The sequence below is a fragment of the Malus domestica genome, chromosome 07 (genome assembly GCF_042453785.1).
Source record: "Malus domestica chromosome 07, GDT2T_hap1".
Classification (NCBI taxonomy): Eukaryota; Viridiplantae; Streptophyta; class Magnoliopsida; order Rosales; family Rosaceae; genus Malus; species Malus domestica.
The window spans coordinates 3,859,527-3,881,542 of record NC_091667.1 but is presented as its reverse complement, the minus strand read 5'-3'; the positions used below and the strand labels follow the sequence as shown (position 1 = coordinate 3,881,542).

General features: G+C 34.5%; 1 pseudogene; it reads right to left on the bottom strand.

The window, feature by feature from the left end:
• Positions 1-19,420: 19,420 nt before the first annotated feature.
• LOC114825749 (uncharacterized) lies at positions 19,421-21,680 on the bottom strand (annotated as a pseudogene).
• Between the last annotated feature and the right edge of the window lie 336 nt (positions 21,681-22,016).

Below are 22,016 nucleotides of genomic sequence, written 5' to 3'. Positions count from 1 at the left end.
AGATTGAGCTTGTGTCAAGCCTACATTACAAACAAATAAAACATAATTAATTAGTGGCAAAAAGAATTAAAGTTGAAAACCATTAAATAACAAATTTACTAAAAAAATTAAAGCATATCTTTCTTGTTTCCTCTTTTTCCATTTCCTTGTAAAATTGAAGCATATTTTCCTTTGGTTCCTTGTAGAAGTTTACTTCATCTGCCCTAAGCCAACCACTAGTACACACTAGTGCCTCTACTATTGTAGGAGTCAAGAATGCCCTAAAAGGGTCCACAACCTTCCTTCCTAGGCTAAATGCATTTTCACTAGCAACGATAGAAGTGGGGGTTACAAAGATATCTTGGCTATTTGTGAAAGAATTAGGAACTCTTTTGTATTTGATTTCCACAATTTCAAGAGATCAAAGTCACCAACAACAATGCTAATATAAGTAGGGTTTTATTTTCAAATTATTGGAATATTATAAATATGTGTTATATAATTATCTATTATACAATTTATAAATTATAAATTATATTGTATTTTTGGTACGGTACGGTAATACCGTGGTAATGGTATCCATTACCAATACCGTACCATGAAATTTTGGTGCAGTACATTACCGTACCATTACCGATTGGCATAAAAAATTTGGCACAAAATCGGTATGGCACGGCAATTTGGCAACAAAATCCACCCTTACTTGAGGTAGTTCATTCTAGAGACTTTCAAGAGGTGAGGTCGAGTTTGTTCAAATTCAACATGTTCCTATCACAAAAATAGATGGACAAGATGTGGTTAGTGTAATGGAAAAAAATCAATCCATTCACATAGGAGTAGAACATTCAAGTTCTAATAGACATGTATTGGTTTAAATTTGCAGGAAATGTATTGGTTTAAATTTGCATGAAAAAAACTTCGGGTTTTCATGGGTGATGTTTTTAAGGAAAACTTTAGGTTTTCAAACAAGGCATGTTTTTAGAAACTTCAGGTTTCAAAATAATTATGAACTTTAGGTTCATATGTTCCAGTAGACAAACACAAATATATATAGAAATATGTAACAATAAAATATGCAAATATCTATAATAAGTGTGGGTGAAAAAAATATAAAACCCAAACTGTTTAAAAGAAAAAACAATTAAGCTCAGAGGCCCAAAAAAACATGGGCCAAAGCCCATAGGTGGGCTAAGCAAATTTCTGCCGTGGGTCCAAGCCCGAAACTCGGTTGGAATGACTGATCAGGCCAAGGGGTTGTAGGCCCAAGGTAGCAAACTGGCTACCAAGGAAAAACAGGTCCCAAGGGAGGGTGATAATCCAGTGTGTTGCAGCGCAGGAAAGCACATAATAATTTTTGTGTAGGGTCGGGTTGGGCTTGCAGTAGCAAGCCCAAAGAATTTTTTTTTTCTTCAGCTCGAGTCAATGCCAGGCCCAAAAATAGGGTTGGGTTTGGACCAAGAAATCTTAGCAGAGCTAGGGGTGCCGGGGAAGAAGAACGGCGTCACCATTGCGGGTGGCCAAATCTTGGACGATGAGACTTGGAGGTACTCTTTTTGGGTGTTTTTGACCATGGTTACAAACAGAGATTGTGAAATCTCAATAATTCAACAAAAAAAAAACCTAGAAATTGAAGTCAGGATTTCGAGAAATCCGATGAGATTCGAAGGAATCCCAACCAAGTAACATCGGTGGACGATCTTCAGGTCATCGGGGAGGTAGCCAAGGTGGCTAGGCATGGCTGCAGGCCATGCGTCATGGTGGTTTCAGGGTGGGCGACGCCTTCTGGGCGTTAGTTCAAGGTTTTGGGCCTGGAGCCGTAGCTCCAGGATGGGTTCTTGGCTTCAGGGGCCCATCGACATGGATGGGTTTCGATGAAACCTTAAACAAAATTGTTTTTGTTTTTTAATTCCAGATCAATTCAATGCATATTTATATAATTTAATGCATGAGCAGTTATCTGATGCAATTCATGTCAATATCAAATTCACATAATTCAACAATTATGAATATAATGCATACACAATTTATGTAGAATCTAAAATTCGAAAAACGTAAAGTTGGGTCATGCATTATGGTGAATGTTCATGCTATCAGGGCTGCAAAAATATCGAGATAAAAACCGTCGTTTTGGAAGAACCTGATTGCGTGATGATATGGATGAACTGGTTTGATGCAGAAAATCTCCTCATCAGATTCCTAAGCGCAGCGGTAGGAGCGTGCTGATAACGTGTTGTGGCCTATATTTAACTGACAGGGAGAGAGAGGGCTAGCAGCGAGGAGAGATTGTAGAGAGAGATGTGTTTGTAGGGGTATAGTAAGGGTGTGTTGTTATCCCCCTACGTAATGCCTTTATTTATAGTAATAAGGGAGAGAAGAAATCATTCTAATCCAAGGAATACAAGACCATATAGGAAATGATAACTAGAATCAAATCTAATCTAGGATTTACACAATCATACTTAAACTAGAAGTTTACAACATTTTTATGTATTCTAAAATTGCAAGAATAAAACTTGCACAAATAATTACGTTTTGGTTAAGCTCCTCTTTATATTCCGAAATTTCCATATTCAAATAATTAAACAGGTCAATAATAGTTGGTGTGTGATGAACACTAAAAAATTCTCCATAGTTCGTGTATCATAAGCACATAACAATAGTTAGCGAAAGAAAGCACATAATAATTTTTGTGTTTAATTTAAAATTACTTTAGGTTATTGACTTCCAAAAGAAAACTTAGAATTTCGTACGTAAGCACACTCTCTACAAGTAGGGGTGGATCGACACTGGGACCAAGGTGGTCTTAGGACCACCTGGAGTCCAAAGAATATACATGCGAAGGTTTTTTGATGACCATTTGAATGTTTGGTATGTGTTCCTTGTGTGCCCATCAAGTGTTCGATGTAATATCTTCTATGTATATCTTGATAGATTGCGTCGACAACAATCGACAAATTCTCTCTATATTACTCATTAGATTGTTTTGGCATATGATGCGATGTGTAACAATTACCAAAAACAACTCAACCACTAACCAAGTCCAGCGGGTAACACATGCCCGAAGATGGATTCGAAATCTGTTGCGTGTGCACAATATGATTTGGTTGACGACAACAAACCCACCAAGTATTAGACGAATGCCTATGTGAATAGAATCAATTTTTTTTGCACGTTTGACGCTCTGTTTTCATCCAAAAACTTGTATTTAACATTGGAGAACCCCGAAGTGCGAATCCTGAATCTGCCACTGTCTACAAGCTATTTGATTTGCACAAACAATAGAAAATTCCCACTTTCATATTTAGATGAATCCAGGGTATCCCCTGCACGTAGGCGTAGACTAATCCCTCGAGCCAGATCGGACCCCATTCGAGGGGCAAGCTCTCCCAATGATGGCTACTCCATTCACAAGGCTCGAACCGTGCTTAAGGAGAATAAGCTCCTTACCACTTGAACCATCAAGCATTGATAAAAGAAGTGTAAAAGGTACACAATATATTTACATATATATAAATAGTACGGTTTGGTCTTTGGTGCCCTGTCTACATCGATCTACAGCCTTCCTCACTATTACGCCAACGTTAACGGTATGGTTTGGTCTTTGGTGATCAATAATAATAATACAATTAGCACTATTTATTTATTTTGGGAACTGACTTCAAAACTTACATATATTTAATACAATTTTATCTTAATGTTCGGAATGTGGGATATGGTCTTCTTATTTATATAATTAGGTCAATCATACAACTTTTTCTTCTTTATCATTGAGCATTGTTTTTATTTGAAGTTTAATTATATTAAACCTAGCCTACCTCCAACAAATGCGAACTTGGAATCTGTTCAAACTTTGGGAAGAGAATAACAATAAACCAAAAATTAATCGGTTAAATTAGATGATCCATTGTTTGATGGTTTACATCAAATTTCAAATACGCAAATAACTCTTTTGTTTTTTTTGTATTTTGTTTTTTGTTTTCACAAAAAACGATAGAGTGGTATTTCATTGAACTTCACAAACACTTACAGAGGTTGCCAATCGGGTATATGGGCTCCAATGATCCAGAAATTGATCCAGAGTAAATTTGCACTATGAAACAAACTACAGTAAACCCCTATGCGCTTACCACAAGCATTGTCCTACCCACAAAACTTCATCAATATAAATCTGTCACAAAAATACGATAGATGTAGCAGACCTATATCGGCGACTACATAGATTATCGCAGAAATGCGAGGCAAACTTTACTCGACCTATTGATGGGAGGTCCTTGTTATGTAGTGGCTTTTTTTTTTTGGAAAACTTTATGTTGTCTCTCTAGTATTATTTTTTTTTCTTCCATTCTTTTAATTCTTTTGATTTAGTGGGAAAGGAGAGAAACTCCATGTTGGCTGTGGACTTGGTCAATTGTTGCGAAATTTAAACTAACCGAAATTAGTCCAACTTAGTTCCAAATTTTATCTCGCAAGCGTACGAAACGTTTGATAGTGTAGAAAGCAAGCACTTAATATCGTCCCTCAGAAAATGATTTAATTCATCAACTAACTTAAGTCCAATTGCAACGAAGTAAAATTAGCAAAGATTGATGAAAGATGGATATGAGTATTGAAACTAATAGTAAAAACAAATGAAAACAAGAAAGTTTAATCACAATGCAAAAAGTGGCAGCCAAGAACACAAATCAGTCGAGTAAAACGTTAGAGCATCCGACTCACCATAACCAATCCAACTTATTTTCTACAGTGAATTATTAACAAGTACTTAATCTCATTGATAGTCAAATTTCTCTAATTCATGTAATATCTTTGGCATCTAGACTATTACGTATATCCCAATTTGCAACCATCCATGGCATCTGAAATAGTTTAACATCATGAAACTCATTACGATCGGTGGAAATTTATATAAAGACTACACAAATCCTAGAGTATGGCATCTACTACTAGGTAATTCATGGTATCTATTTGCAAGAAACTATCACTCAAGTTGAAAACATGGCATCTGCACAACTTGCATCACATTTACTAAGTAAAAGTCAAGATGGTAGCTAATCACCAAGACTAAAACCAAGCATATAAGCACAGCAAACGATACGCAATGAAATTGAAAACTTGAAAATAATTCAATTCATAATTTAAGTATTCATAGTCATGGCTACATCGTAGCCCTAGCTAAGGAGAATTAGTTCTGAAACATAACTGGAAATATGATTGAATTCATAAAAAAATAAAAGAAAAACTAAGTTTAGAAAAGCCTGAAATCCCCGTGCTCTGCCGCTGCAATTGTCTTCCGTCAGTCCCCTACCTCTTCTCCAGAATATTAATCAGTTCTCTTCTCTTTTCTTTTTTCTTCCCACTTCTCCTTCCTTTTCCGTAACCGACAAAGGTTTTAAAACCCATTAATTGACAAGAATGAATGAAGAGAAATGGAAGAAACTTCAACTCCTTCTCATTGATATCTCACTGCCATAACCCCTAGCCTCATACCTCTGAGTCAATTCATTGCAGTAGCAACCCTCCTTAAGTTTCCTCTTCAATGATCTGCTAAGTGTTGACTGGCAATCACATCTCCCAAATGGACATCCACCAGATTTGCAACTTGGCCAATCTCCACAACAGATCAAAATCATCAAATAAATATCTCATGTTCATACCTTTGGTTGAGACCCTCAAACTGGAATTTGATCTAGGAAGTTGGGTTTCCACTCTTTTTTAATTTGATCACCCTAAACCCCTTGCTCTGCTGCAATTATATGTGGCGGTTTGCTCCAGAAAAATTGGGTTAGGCCTTTCATTCCTCTGTTGGTGTAAATGAGATGATAAGGCCAGCCTTTGTGCAATTGAATAAATCACGTGTAAGGCATGCGTTCCACATTTTGTTGACTTGTCAAACCTCCTTTCAATATTCCTTGTCAAAATAGAAAACTGGGATATGATTTAAGTGAGAGTGAGTTTAGCTTTATAATAATGGAGCCTCACAAAATGTTAAATAGTCCTCTCTTTGTGCAAGCCAATTAAACAGTGCCATTCTCTTAAACAAAAGATAAAGACATCCTTGCATTCAAAATATGAATGGCAATAGTTCCATTTAACTCAACAAAATCATATAAATATAATGCAATTTAGTCATCTCCTTTGCCTAACCATAAAGGCACAAAAAAACGTGTAAATGCTTTCATTTAAATCCAACAAGTCACAAGAAAAATGCAAATTTTGGAGTAAATAAATAGTAAAATATGCGATCATCATCAATAATAGACGATTTCCACACAAACTATAAAGAATTATAAAGATATTTTTGGACTTTGGTGATGGTTTCTTTTGTTAGAGTATAGTGCTTTAGATTGTGACAATTGTCATAATCTTATTGCAGTAGTTATTTAGTTGTTATCTGTAACTATATATATAAGAACTCATCATGTAATTACTTAATCAGTAAGAAATATATCAGATTGTTCCTCTCTCTCTCTAACTTCTCTCTCTAGTCTCTCTCTCTATCTCCTCTGTTCTTGATTCAATATACAAGATTACAGTATATGTACAATCATTTGATATAGCTTAACATGATATCAATCGCCATTATTGCTTACGCTTGAAGATTCGATCATCTGTTGCTTCCGCATTCTCTGATTCGGATTGGTTTTCTTTCTCTAATTCGACACTTCGTCTTCTCCAATTTCTGCTTTCTGAAATTTCTAAGATTTGATCGGCACTTGCTGAAATCTGCACACCTAGTGTTTGTTGTATTGTCTCACTGATGAGTTGATCTTGAAATCACGATGGTGACCGCTTCGCAACTCTAGCTGCTTCAATCCCCAATTACGGGCCTTATTTCCTCCATTTCTACGTCGGTTAATGTCAAGCTTGATGATTCGAACTACCTCAATTGGAACTTTCAGATGCAACTTTGGCTTGAAAGCAATGGCATCATGGGGTATGTTGATGGTTCGATTGCTTGTCCATCTCAACATGCTTCGAACTCCAGCGAATCTGGTATCTTGTCTTCTTCTCAGACTGATGAATACATAGTATGGAAAATGCACGACAGAGTTATTATGCAATTGATTACTGCAACATTATCACCTATTGCTATGTCCTGTGCGATTGGTAGTACTAGCTCTAAGGATTTATGGATTAGGTTAAAGGAACAATTCTCCACTGTATCTAGGACTAGCATTTTTCAAATGAAATCCAATTTGCAAACAATTAAAAAGGGGACAAATTCGATTTCTCAATATCTTCACCGCATTAAGGAAGCTAGGGACTATCTATCTGCTGTTGAGGTTTATTTTGCGGATGAAGACATTGTTATTCTTGCTTTGAATGGATTACCTGCTGAGTATAACACTTTCATGTGTGTTATAAGGGGGCGTGAAAGTGTGATTTCACTAAAAGATTTTCGATCACAGTTACTTGCAGAGAAAACCATTGTTGAAACTTCAGTTAATACTCCTTTTATGACAGCTATGGTTGCTAATACAGGTTCCACTTACACAAAAGAGGCTTCTTGTTCAATCTCAGGGTTTCTCTCCTAATCATGGTCAATCTCAGGTGGTCACTGGAGGTTTTAAACCTTATAATGGGAACAAGAACAAGGGTAAATGCTGATTCAATCAGGGCTCAAGATTTTATAATTCTAGACTCGTGTTTTCCCTATGGCACATGTGCTTCCCAACTCTAATCCTGGAGTTCTTGGTCAATCACCTAGTCAACAGTTTGGAAGTCCTTCTGCATCTATGCTTCAAATTTGTCAGTTGTGCAATTCGGAGGGACACACTGCCCCATTCTGTGGCTCCTCTTCACACGAGAAAACCAAATATCACATATATGGTAGAAGTAATCATACCACTTGGTATTGCTTCTATAATCATAAGGGTCCAAACTACATTGGGATTAGGTCTGGCAAACGGGTCGTGTCAGTCGTGTTCGTGTCGTTTTCGTGTAACACCTGTTATCTTAACGGGTCGTGTCGTGTCACACCCGTTATCTTAACGGGTCCTTAACAGGTCGTGTCACTTTACCCAACGGGTAAAGTGACCCGACCCGTTATGACCCGTTATGACCCGTTAAGAAAAATATATATTTTTTCTTAAATTTGCACATACCACACATTGCCACATAAATATTACTTCAAAATATTAAAACACATTTGTCGTTTAAGTACTACATCTACACTCGAAAATAAGAGCCTAATAAAAAAATAATACATACACTACGAATCTATTACAAATTTTAAATGTGCAAGGATATGCAAAATGAAACAGTTTTTGTTTTCAAGGTTGTGAAATCTTTCTCAAAAGTTTAAACCTCAATTTACAAAATCCTCGATTTACATCGATCATCATGAAATTGCATTGGAACTTTGACTTGATCTATTGCCTTCAAGAGTTATGTTGATGATGTTTTCAGTAAGGTTTTCCACGTCATAACTATCTTCTGCATAAACTAAGCATAGAAAAATCAAACATTAAAAATCATTCAAATTATGAGAAGTTTACCAAAATAATTATGAAAAAAATAAAACAATAGTACTATACCATACTTTTATTAAGTATAAACATAAGATTTTATGGTATCCACTAGTGTAAATATTTTAAATTGAAGATCGAATACAATCATTGTATTCATATAAGGTCAAGGAGTGTAGTTGTAAAAAATCATCAAAATCGGAGTTAAATTAACCGTTAAATCGTGATTTTTCGTTTATAATCGTCGAAAAGTTGTGTCCCGTTATGTGCTCTCTGAATGTTTGTTTTTTGCAATTTTTGGCGTATGCGATCTCGAAATATATACAAACATGTTTGACGGTTGGATCATTGAAACTAGTTTCATAGAATGAGTATTCTATCAAAACAATAGATTCACTAATACTTAAGAGTTTATTCATACTTTTATCAAGTATAACATAAGATTTTGTGGTTTCCACTAGTGTAAATATTTTAAATTGAAGATCGAATTCAATCATTGTATTCATATAGGGTCAAGGAGTGTAGTTGTAAAAAATCATCAAAATCGGAGTTAAAATGACCGTTAAATCGTGATTTTTCGTTTATAACCGTCGAAAAGTTTTGTCCCGTTACTTGATCTCTGAATGTTTGTTTTTTGCAATTTTTGGTGTATGCAATCTCGAAGTATATATAAACATGTATGACGGTTGGATCATTGAAACTAGTTTCGTAGAATGAGTATCCCATCAAAACAATAGATTCTCTAATACTTAATAGTTTATTCATACTTTTATCAAGTATAATATAAGATTTTGTGGTATCCACTAGTGTAAATATTTTAAATTGAAGATCGAATTCAATCATTGTATTCATATAGGGTCAAGGAGTGTGGTTCTAAAAAATCATCAAAATCGGAGTTAAAATGACCGTTAAATCGTGATTTTTCGTTTATAACCGTCGAAACGTTTTGTCCCGTTACTTGATCTCTGAATGTTTTTTTTTTGTAATTTTTGACGTATGCGATCTTGAAGTATATACAAACATGTTTGACGGTTGGATCTTTGAAACTAGTTTCGTAGAATGAGTATCCCATCAAAACAATAGATTCACTAATACGTAATAGTTTATTCATACTTTTATTAAGTATAATATAAGATTTTGTGGTTTCCACTAGTGTAAATATTTTAAATTGAAGATCGAATTCAATCATTGTATTCATATAAGGTCAAGGAGTGTAGCTGCAAAAAATCATCAAAATCATAGTTAAAATGACCGTTAAATCGTGATTTTTCTTTTTATAACCGTCGAAAAGTTTTGTCCCGTTAATTGATCTCTGAATGTTTGTTTTTTGTAATTTTTGACGTATGCGATCTCGAAGTATATACAAACATGTTTGACGGTTGGATCTTTGAAACTAGTTTCGTAGAATGAGTATCCCATCAAAACAATAGATTCACTAATACTTAATAGTTTATTCATACTTTTATTAAGTATAACATAAGATTTTGTGGTATCCACTAGTGTAAATATTTTAAATTGAAGATCGAATTCAATCATTGTATTCATATAAGGTCAAGGAGTGTAGTTGTAAAAAATCATCAAAATCGGAGTTAAATTAACCATTAAATCGTGATTTTTCGTTTATAACCGTCGAAAGGTTTTGTCCCGTTACTTGATCTCTGAATGTTTTTTTTTTGCAATTTTTGGCGTATGCGATCTCAAAATATATACAAACATGTTTGACGGTTGGATCATTGAAACTAGTTTCGTAGAATGAGTATCCCATTAAAACAATAGATTCACTAATACTTAAGAGTTTATTCATACTTTTATTAAGTATAACATAAGATTTTGTGGTATCCACTAGTGTAAATATTTTAAATTGAAGATCGAATTCAATCATTGTATTCATATAAGGTCAAGGAGTGTAGTTGTAAAAAATCATCAAAATCGGAGTTAAATTAACCGTTAAATCGTGGTTTTTTGTTTATAACCGTCGAAAAGTTTTGTCCCGTTACTTGCTCTCTGAATGTTTTTTTTTTTCAATTTTTGGCGTATGCTATCTCGAAATATATAAAAATATGTTTGACGGTTGGATCATTGAAACTAGTTTCGTAGAATGAGTATCCCATCAAAACAATAGATTCACTAATAGTTAAGAGTTTATTCATACTTTTATTAAGTATAACATAAGATTTTGTGGTATCCACTAGTGTAAATATTTTAAATTGAAGATCGAATTCAATCATTGTATTCATATAGGGTCAAGGAGTGTAGTTGTAAAAAATCATCAAAATCGGAGTTAAAATGACCGTTAAATCGTGATTTTTCGTTTATAACCGTCGAAATGTTTTGTCCCGTTACTTTATCTCTGAATGTTTGTTTTTTGCAATTTTTGGCGTATGCAATCTCGAAGTATATATAAACATGTTTGACGGTTGGATCATTGAAACTAGTTTCGTAGAATGAGTATCCCATCAAAACAATAGATTCACTAATACTTAATAGTTTATTCATACTTTTATTAAGTATAATATAAGATTTTGTGATATCCACTAGTGTAAATATTTTAAATTGAAGATCGAATTCAATCATTGTATTCATATAAGGTCAAGGAGTGTAGCTGCAAAAAATCATCAAAATCAGAGTTAAAATGACCGTTAAATCGTGATTTTTCCTTTTATAACCGTCGAAAAGTTTTGTCCCGTTAATTGATCTTTGAATGTTTGTTTTTTGTAATTTTTGACGTATGCAATCTCGAAGTATATACAAACATGTTTGACGGTTGGATCTTTGAAACTAGTTTCGTAGAATGAGTATCCCATCAAAACAATAGATTCACTAATACTTAATAGTTTATTCATACTTTTATTAAGTATAACATAAGAACTAGTGTAAATATTTTAAATTTAAGATCGAATTCATTACTTGTATTCATATAGGGTCAAGGAGTGTAGTTGTAAAAAATCATCAAAATCGGAGTTAAAATAACCGTTAAATCGTGATTTTTCGTTTATAACTGTCAAAAACTTTTGTCCCATTACTTGATCTCTGAATGTTTGTTTTTTGCAATTTTTGGCGTATGCGATCTCAAAGTATATACAAACATGTTTGACGGTTGGATCATTGAAACTAGTTTTGTAGAATGAGTATCCCATCAAAACAATAGATTCACTAATACTTAAGAGTTTATTCATACTTTTATTAAGTATAACATAAGATTTTGTGGTATCCACTAGTGTAAATATTTTAAATTGAAGATCGAATTCAATCATTGTATTCATATAGGGTCAAGGAGTGTGGTTGTAAAAAATCATCAAAATCGGAGTTAAATGACCGTTAAATCGTGATTTTTCGTTTATAACCGTCGAAAAGTTTTATCCCGTTACTTGCTCTCTGAATGTTTGTTTTTTTGCAATTTTTGGCGTATGCGATATACAAACATGTTTGACGGTTGGATCGTTGAAATTAGTTTCGTATAATTCGTATCCCATGAAGTTCAATGGTGTGTGTGTGTGTATATATATTTATTTATTAAGTAGATTTAAATCTATTTATTTTGTATGTATAATTATTATAGTTTTTAGGGGTATAAAATTTAATATATATATATATATATATATATATATAATTATTATAGTTAATATTTTGGGTATAATTATTATAGTATATATAATTATTATAATTATTATAGTTAATTTAATATATATATATATATATATATATATAATTATAGTTTTTAGGGGTATAAAATTGTTAAATTAATATATATATAATTATTATAGTATTTTTTTAGGGTTATAAATTATTAAATTAATATTCTGCTTATCGTGTATCGTGTTACCCACGTGTATACCCGAACAAACCCGTTATTTTAACAGGTGCTTATCGGGTTACCCGATAACGACCCGTTTCGTTATCGTGTCGACCCGAACACCTGTTAATTTCGTGTCGTGTCGTGTCGGGTTATCGGGTTGTGTCAGGAATTGCCAGGCCTAATTGGGATGCATATCACTGCTTCTTTTTCTCCACAGTCATTCTATGCTATGCAACCACAAAATTTTCAGTACAATTCATATCAAGCTCCACCTTAGCATTCTTCATTGACACCTTCTCAGTTTCATGCACAACAACCCCCTATGCAAGCCATGCACACAGTGCTAAATTCTGCACCTCAGTCATCAAGTTCTTCAGGTCATTCTCAAGTATGGCTCACTGATTCTGGTGCCACCAATCATATGATAGTTGATTTGACTAATCTGTCACTAGCCTCACCATATCCAATCAAATTGAACTCTGTGCTCTATGTTCCTCAATTAACTCAGAACCTGTTATTAGTACATCGAATTTGCCTTGACAATAATTGTTGGCTTATATTTGATGATTTTTGTTTTTGGATTTAGGACAAAGCCACATGGAGGATCCTTTACAGAGGCTTGTGCAGTAATGGGCTGTATCTTATCCACTCTTTGTCAACATCCAATTTACAGAAGACTTATCAAGCTAAGGCATTTCCAAAAACAAAAATCATCAAATAATGTTGTTTCTCTGATGTTGAATCAAGCTAATGTACCTGTCCCCAAAACCTCATTACCTATGCTATGTTATACCTGTCTAGAAGGGAAATTTAGCAAACTACCTTTTCCAAAGCATGTCAATAAGTCTGTCATTCCTTTTGAAACTATTCATACTGATTTGTGGGGTCTTGCACCATGTATATAAGTTGATGGTTATAAATACTACACCATCTTTGTCGATGAATGTACCAGATATTGCTGGATTTTCCCATTAATAAACAAGTCTGATTTGTTCTCTACATTTGTTGCCTTTCATTCATTTGTTGTTACTCAGTTTTCTGCCACATTTAAAATTCTTAAATCTGATAGGGGGGAGAGTATACCAGCAACAAATTAAAACATTTTCTCCTTGCACAAGGCATTTCACATCACCTATCTTGTCCATATACCCTTGAACAAAATGAGGTAGCTGAGAGGAAGCATAGGCATATCATTGAAACCACCATCACCCTATTTTAAACAGCCAAGTTGCCATCTCAGTTCTGGTCCTATGCTTGTCAAACAACCACATATCTAATCAATCGAATGCCTACTGTTGTTCTTCATAACAAATCTCATTTTGAGATCCTATTTGGGACATATCCAATTCTTACACATCTTCGAATTTTTGGATGTGCCTGTTTTCCTTTACTCAAACCATATAATAGTACCAAATTGCAAGCCAAAACTAAAAAGTGTGTGTTTCTTGGGTATGCCACAAAATATAAAGGCTATCTGTGCTATCAGGTGTCTACAAAGAAACTGTTTGTTTCTAGGCATGTTATTTTTGATGAACAACATTTTCCCTATACAGAATTATTGACTACATCTTGCAACATAGTTCCATCACCACAAGTCTGTCCTAGTTTCAACTGTCATGTGGCTATAGTTACTCCAAATAATAGAGTTGTCCCATTTATCCCAAATTCCCCTCATCATCATTTTAGTATTTCTATCCCTGCATCATCACATATACCTACATCATCATCAGTAACACCTTCTGCCTCAGATTTACCTGAAATTTCTCCAAGTTCTCAGTCTATTACTGCTCCAATTCAAGCCTCTTCTCAGATCCCTGTGGTACCTGACATAAGTCCCAATTCTGGATCAGGACCACCTGATTTTAATCTTGATACTTTGCAAGTATTTTTGTCCATTTCTCCACTAAATTTGCATATCATGCAAACCAGAAGCAAGAGTGGGATTTTTAAAAAGAAGGCTCTCTTAGCGAGTGTTCAGGACTCTGGGGGAACTGATATATCCTTGGTTGAACCAGTTAGCTATAAGTCTGCAATCAAAGTCCCTGTGTGGTTAGCAACTATGAAAGAAGAAGTTAATGCCTTACATGCTCAAGGCACTTGAAGTCTAGTTCAATTACCAGCAAACAAGAACCTGGTTGGATGTAAATGGATTTTCAAGATTAAGAAACACTCAGATGGGTCTATTGCCAAACACAAAGCACGATTAGTTGCTAAGGGCTTCAGTCAAGAACCTGGATTGGATTATGGGGAGACTTTTAGCCCTGTGGTGAAACCTACCATAGTACGGATAATTCTTGCTCTTGCTGCACATTTTAATTGGTCTATTCGACAATTAGATGTTAAAAATGCATTCCTGCATGCCATCCTACAAGAGGAGGTGTACATGTCTCAACCTCCTGGTTTTGAAGATCCAAATCATCCTCATCTCGTGTGTAAGCTGCATAAATCCCTATATGGTCTAAAACAGGCTCCTAGGGCCTGGAATGAACGATTTACTCAGTTTCTTCCTTATTTGGGATTTGAGAACACATATTTTGACTCATCTTTATTTGTTAAGCATGTTGGTTATGAAATTGTGGTGTTGCTTCTCTATGTGGATGACATCATTATAACTGGCAGTGCTTCTAGTGCAATTACACAGGTTATTAGTGCTCTCACTACTGAGTTTGATATCAAGGACTTAGGGTTACTCCACTATTTCTTAGGGATTCAAATCACTAAAACTGCAACTGGTTTGTTTCTGTCACAAACCAAATATGTTCAGGATTTGTTGATTAAATCTGAAATGTTTGAAGCCAAACCCTGTGATACACCATGTCTTCCTTACAACAGGTTACTCAAAGAGGATGGGGAACCTTATTCCAATCCTAAGTTGTATAGAAGTATTGTAGGGGCTCTACAATACTTAACTTTCACACGGCCCGACATTGCCTTTTCTGTGCACCAAGTCTGTCAGTTTATGTAGAATCCAATGTTGTCCAATTTTACTGCAGTTAAACGTATCTTACGATATCTGAAGGGAACAATGCAGTTTGGTATATCATATATTATAGGAGATTTACAGTTGAAGGCTTTTAGTGATGCTGATTGGGCAGGGGACCCTAATGACAAGAGATCTACTACTAGTTTGGTGGTCTTTTTGGGTAACAATCCGATTTCGTGGTATTCTAAGAAGCAACAAACTGTTTCTCGATCCTTAACAGAATCTGAATACCGAGCTTTATCGTTTACATCAGTTGAGTTGGATTGGATCAAACAGTTATTAGTCTTTCTGCACATTCCCCTACCTAGTGTGCCTGTACTCTTTTGTGACAATCTGTCAGTAATTGCCTTGTCTTTCAACCCTGTTCAGCATCAAACGACCAAGCACATCGAAGTCGACGTGCATTTTGTTCATGAAAAGGTATCACAGAAACAACTATCAATGCAAAAACAACTATCAGTGCAGTTTGTGTCTTCCCAAGAGCAGTTTGCCGATATTCTTACAAAGGGCTTAAGTGGTCCTCTTTTCAGAACTCATTGCAGCAATCTCATGTTTGGTTCCTCAAAGCATGATCTTGAGGGGGGATGTTAGAGTATAGTGCTTTAGATTGTGACACTTGTCATAATCTTAATGTAGTAGTTATTTAGTTGTTATCTGTAACTATATATATAAGAACTCATCATGTAATTACTTAATCAGTAAGAAATATATCAGATTGTTCTTCTCTCTCTCTCTAACTTCTCTCTCTAGTCTCTCTCTCTATCTCCTTTGTTCTTGATTTAATATACAAGATTACAGTATATGTACAATCATTTGATATAGCTTAACATCTTTCTTCTTGCCAACAATAACTATTGCAATTGGTGACTCACAAATGGTCGCTTTCTCTTTGTTCCGAATCTTTAACTAACATGCTTGATGACATGATAACATAAAAAAAAAAAACGAAAGTTTCCAATCTTAATCTTAATTAATTAGGTGATCGATTTGACTGATCACGTGTTGTGTCTGCCCGTCTAAAAGCAAAATCTCAACGCAAATTTTAGCATCAACAAGATAACAGTGATATTCTGGTTAATTACCATCCAAAGGCACATAAAAATTAAACTATAAGTTTTGAGTTCGGTCGAGTAGTCATTTAGAAGACATTATAAATTGTGTATATGATTACGAACTGAGTTGTTTGTTTTAGTTCACGGACACATCTGACATGATTAACTGTTTCATGCATCCACACTCATACAGGAGGATCCTCTCCGGATCTTCTTTATGAGAATTCTAGGAATCCTTAAATCGTGTTCGTTCATCGTATATCATGTGGTTAGTTTTGGTCAAATACTATTCATATTTAATTTAAAATAAAAGTATTTAAAATGATTTCTGACCGCACGATGTATGATGAACGGACACGATTTAAGATTTCCTCGGATCCTCATTCTACTCACAAAGAAGATAATTCAAAGTCTCATAGAGTAATGTCCTCGAAAGTCACCAAACCCACACTCTGTGACTCTCACACCAACCAATTACTAGGAAATTGTCACTTAAATTATAGGCAATAAAAGACTCTATGATTAACGTTTGCGGTCCAGCGAATTGACCACCTACTACTAGGAAATTGTCAGTTAGATTATTGAGAATTAAGGAAAGAGATGTTATCCAGATCTCTTCCTCCAAAGCTCAGTGATTAAGTAATCTGGGTTTTTAAAATTTGATCTAACGGCTAAAAACAGAGAAGTTAGTAAAAAGTTTTAAAAGCTATAATAATTTCGGCCGTTTGATCAAAATTTTAAAGGCCCGGATCATTTGATCCCTAGGCTTTGGAATGAGAGATTAAGAGAGGATCTCTTTCCGAGAATTAAGACTATGATTAACGTGTGGGGTCCACTGAATTATTGACCAAAAAATATGTCAAGTCTTCTCTTTCTGAAACAATAATTTCGATTCAATTTTCAGTTTCACAAAGCTTTGTTTGTATAAATTTCATTGCTTTTTGTGTTTTCATACTTTAATTTTGTAGTTTGCTCAAATGGGTATTGTTTTATATGTTGTATATCTTACTTTTTTAAGCTTTTAAAATTTTTCTGACTCATACTGAAATACCGAAATTTTTTTAGAATCTTAAGATTTGGGAATACCAAACTTTTGGTTTGGTTTCAGTTTTCGAAATCCTGTTCCAAAAGGAATTGGTTCAAGATTCGGGTTATGCTTTTCGGTTCGATATCTCGAGCCGAAACACCCGTACTAATAGGTAGCAAACTCTTGTAATAGACCCTTTTGTCTGAACTTGCTTTAGCGTTTTTGTATATAACTTATAATAGGGAGATGTTATTTGCATTCTCAAAAATTAATCATGCAAAAATAATAGGGAGCTGTTATTTGCATTCTCAAAAATTAATCATGCAAAAATAATAGGGAGCTGTTATTTGCATTCTCAAAAATTAATCAACAAAAGATTCCAATCTTAATCTTAATTAATTAGGTAATCAATTTAACTGATCATGTGTTGTATCCGCCTGTCTACAAGCAAAATTCCAATGCGACTTGTAGTATTAACAAGACATCAGTGATGATTTGGTTAAGGAAAATTTTATTTCAACCAATGCAGCCTCTTTCTACTCCCAATTCTACTCCCAACTTAAACTTTAAATGTGAATTGTTATTTTTACCGTATTGCATAATTACCATTAAGTACAAAATGAAATTAACAATAAAACTAACAGATTTATCAATAAACTCATACCCAATAATCAAACCTAGCATCAAGAAATCTTTATCCTATGTTCATTCTAGCTAAAACTCTAAATAGAGAAAGACAAGCTCTTTTTGAATGATGGATGATGATTTTGAAGTTTTGAATCCTCCAACTAAGGTATGAATCGATTTGTGCAAGTTGTTGTTGTTGTTTTTTATTTTTATTTTTATCGTTTGATTTCACAATCTACCCATTTTTCAAAGCATAATTACTAGCAAAAACATATATGAGATTTAAAATTTTAAAGTCTAGCTACTTGTGTGAATGTCAAGCTTTCTTTTCGTTTCATTCGTGAAGGGTGGAAGCCATACTTTGCTTGTAGTTCTGATGGCAGATAGCAGCAATATAGTGATTGTCCTTGAATTTGAAGGTGTTGAGTTCCTTCTATCTGGTGAGACAAATGTATCTAGTCGCCAAAGCTTCCCCTTCCTCCTCTTGTTTCAATCAATCATAATTTAATTCGGTTGCTGGATGTTGAAAATGTTTCAATTTCATGAAAATATAGGAACGTGATATTCAAGTAGGTTTGTAGCATAGAAAAATATGGCTTCAATTTTAGAGGTGACTTTTTATTTATTTATTTATTTATTTTTTATCCTGATTATCATAATTAAAACAAAATCTTGTTTTAATTACAAGATTATTAGGTACTCTTGTCGTCAATGTAATGGGAAGATGATGTGCCTCTACTTCTCTGCAAATTGGTGTAGGCCTTGCAAGGCTCTTACCTCTCAGATGGTGAGGCTTTATGAAATGCTTTGAGTGGAAGGCAAAGAGTTTGAGATAATTTTTGTCTCCTTCAATAGTGATGAGGAAAAATTCAATTAAAACTTCAAGCACATTTCATGGCTGACAATGCCGTTCGATACTAATCTTCATAAAAGATTGAGTGACATGTAGAATGAGTTGCGATACCCTTATTTTGAGTTTTTATTTTTTAAATGGGGTGTAAAGATAAATATATACATTTGAATTGGGTTTGTGAGGATAGTTTAGGAAGTAAATTGGTTTAAAGAGATGTTGATAAACTTAATTAAAAGTAATATGAGTGCAAAGAGTAAGTTGAGTATATAAAGAGGTTATATGGGTTCAAATAAAATTTTTCGTTGGCTAATTACCATCCAAAGGCACACAAATTAACTATAAATTTTAAGCTCGATCGAGCAGTTATATAGAAGACATAATGAATCGAGTATATGATTACGAACTTAGTTGTTTGTTTTAGTTCAAGGAGACACCAGACATGATTAACTGTTTCATGCATGCACATACTCTCTCACTCTCAAAGTTTCATATTGTATTCTCCCTGCAGGGACGAAGCCAGAGATTTGTGTGAATGGGGGCATCCTCAAACAACAAAGTCATAATTAAAAAGCTCAAGAATTTACTAAACACAATACTTATATATTAATCCATAAAGTTTTTCATACAACAATCCTTTACAATATCCCTCGATGCGTTTTCATGTTCTGAAAGCGTTGCATGACAACATCATTACCAATACCATCAAATATCTCTCTCTATAAAAATAACCATGTTATCATTCATCCATTGATCTCCCATCCAATTTCTCAATCGATTCTTCAGAATTTTCATGGCCGAAAATGCTCTTTCAACGGTTGCAGTAGCAACTGGAAGAGTTAGTGCTAATGTCACAAGCAAGTAAACCAGCGACTACACCTTGTGTTTCTTGCATTGAACCATTTTTTTTGCAAGATCTCCAATCTCTTTTAAACCTGAAAACTCAATGCTAGACCGCATATCCACAATGTACGTCTCAAGTTGAATCTTAAGTATCACCAGCTCATTCATAGAGAAGTCTTTAGGATAAAACTGGGCAAGACGCAATAGCTTTTGGCTATCAAAAGCAGAGAAGGAGTCGGCTGGACATAAACATGCCAAACAAAGAAGTAACTCAGTGTTGGTCTCATTGAAATGATTATTTAGTTGTTGAAGCTGCCAATCCAAAACAATATAAAATATCCCAACACAATAATGATGCATATTTGTGACTGCTTGTGCTTTTCGTTGCCCTCGCCTTCGAGAAAGAAACATATCATCCATATTAGGCACATCAATATCATGTTTAAGACAAAATTCTGAGACTTCATTGAGTAAAGAATCCCAACCACTTTTCCTCATTATCTCCAACCTTTGCTTACAAACTCCAACCAACTTCATAGCATTTACAATATCTTGATCATTCCTTTGCAATGCTTGTGACAATTCATTGGTTATTCCAAGTATATCTTTCATCAATTGTAGATTAAACACAAAATCAAATGATTGCATGGAATCCAATAAATTATTTGCTTCACATCTTTGTTGAGAGCTTACTCCATAATCTACTATTACTTCAAGTACATCAAGTATGGATGAAAACATAGTCATTATACTTACTAAAGTACCAAAGTGTGAACCCCAACGTGTTTCTCCAGCACGTTTCAAAGTAGTTTCTTGATTTTTGCCTTTCCCACTTGTAAACTCACCACTGTTTAGTGCTTCAATAACTGCAATAGATTGCTTCTCCCGAAGAAGATCACAACGCTTCGATGAAGCTCCAACAACATTTACCAAAATAGTAACTATACTAAAAAGAGACTCAATTTGAATGTTCTTCTTTGCCACAGCTACAAGAGCTAATTGAAGTTGATGTGCAAAGCAATGAATATAATAGGCACAACCACTTTCTTTCATAATAAGAGCTTTAAAACCATTGAACTCACCTTGCATATTGCTGGCCCCATCGTAACCTTGCCCACGCAACCTAGACATGTTCAATTTATGCCTAGAAAATACCTCATCAATGGTTTCCTTGAGTGATAGAGCAGCGATACTAGTAACATGCTCAATGCCAATAAAACGCTCAACGACATGCCCATTCTTGTCCACATAACGCAATACAATAGCCATTTGTTCCTTCGTTGATACGTCACGAGATTCATCAATCAAAATAGAGAATAACGAAGTGCCAACGTCTTCAATAATAGCCTTGATCGTCTCAGTTGCACAAGCATTTACAATGTCTTTTTGAATATCTGGTGATGTCAATTTGTGATTTTCTGGAGCATTTTTCAAAGTAACGGCTTTCACATCCTCATTGTGGTCAGCAAGAAACTATAGAAGCTCAAGAAAGTTTCCATGGTTGCTTGAATGTTCAGATTCATCATTACCACGAAATGCAAGCCCTTGTCTCAAAAGAAATCGACAACAATCGATTGATGCATTCAACCGAGCTCTATATTGAGTTCGAGCTTCATCATGAGTTTTAGAGAAAAAAGACTGGATATGTTGCTTTTGACTCCTTAAAGCTTCAAAATTACTCCACGCTTGATTGTGTGCACTATTGACGCTTCCAATATGAGTTAGAAGTCTTTCTTTCTTCTTCCAGTTAGAAAATCCTTCGCCAACAAAGAAATCACCACCTGCTTGTTGTCCAATGTTTGGTTTAAAAAGGTAGCAACACAGACAAAAGACAGCATCTTTTTCTACACTATATTCCAACCAAGTAGGAAAATCATCAAACCAAGCAGGGTTGAATCGTCTTTGCGTGTCTCCATATTTCTTGTAAGGAAAATTATGGGTTTTAGGTTGTTGAGGACCAGCTAGCACATACGCTCTTCGTGCTTGATCTCGAATATTAGGATTGTAATCCAAAATTCGAATTCGCTTACCAGGATCTAATGGAAGATTTGATAAAATAAATTATGCACTATCATGTCCCCGAGTATCATTATTTTTCTCAATAACTGGGGATGGCGGCACTGATATTTTTTTGAAAAACCTCTCCATGATGTTTCAGCCTACAAAGTTAGTCATATGCCAATAACATATAAGGTTCATACGTAATTTGTAGAATTTATAGAATAAAAATCTCAATAAAATTCTTAGACTCTTAATCCTAGAGTATACTATACTAATATGCCTAATAACTAATCCATTTCTTTTTCTTTTTTGGGTTTCGAAAGGGGATGATTATGATTCCATTTTTGAAAAATGGATTTGTTTTTAGACTGTTAAGCCGTAGAATTGAGT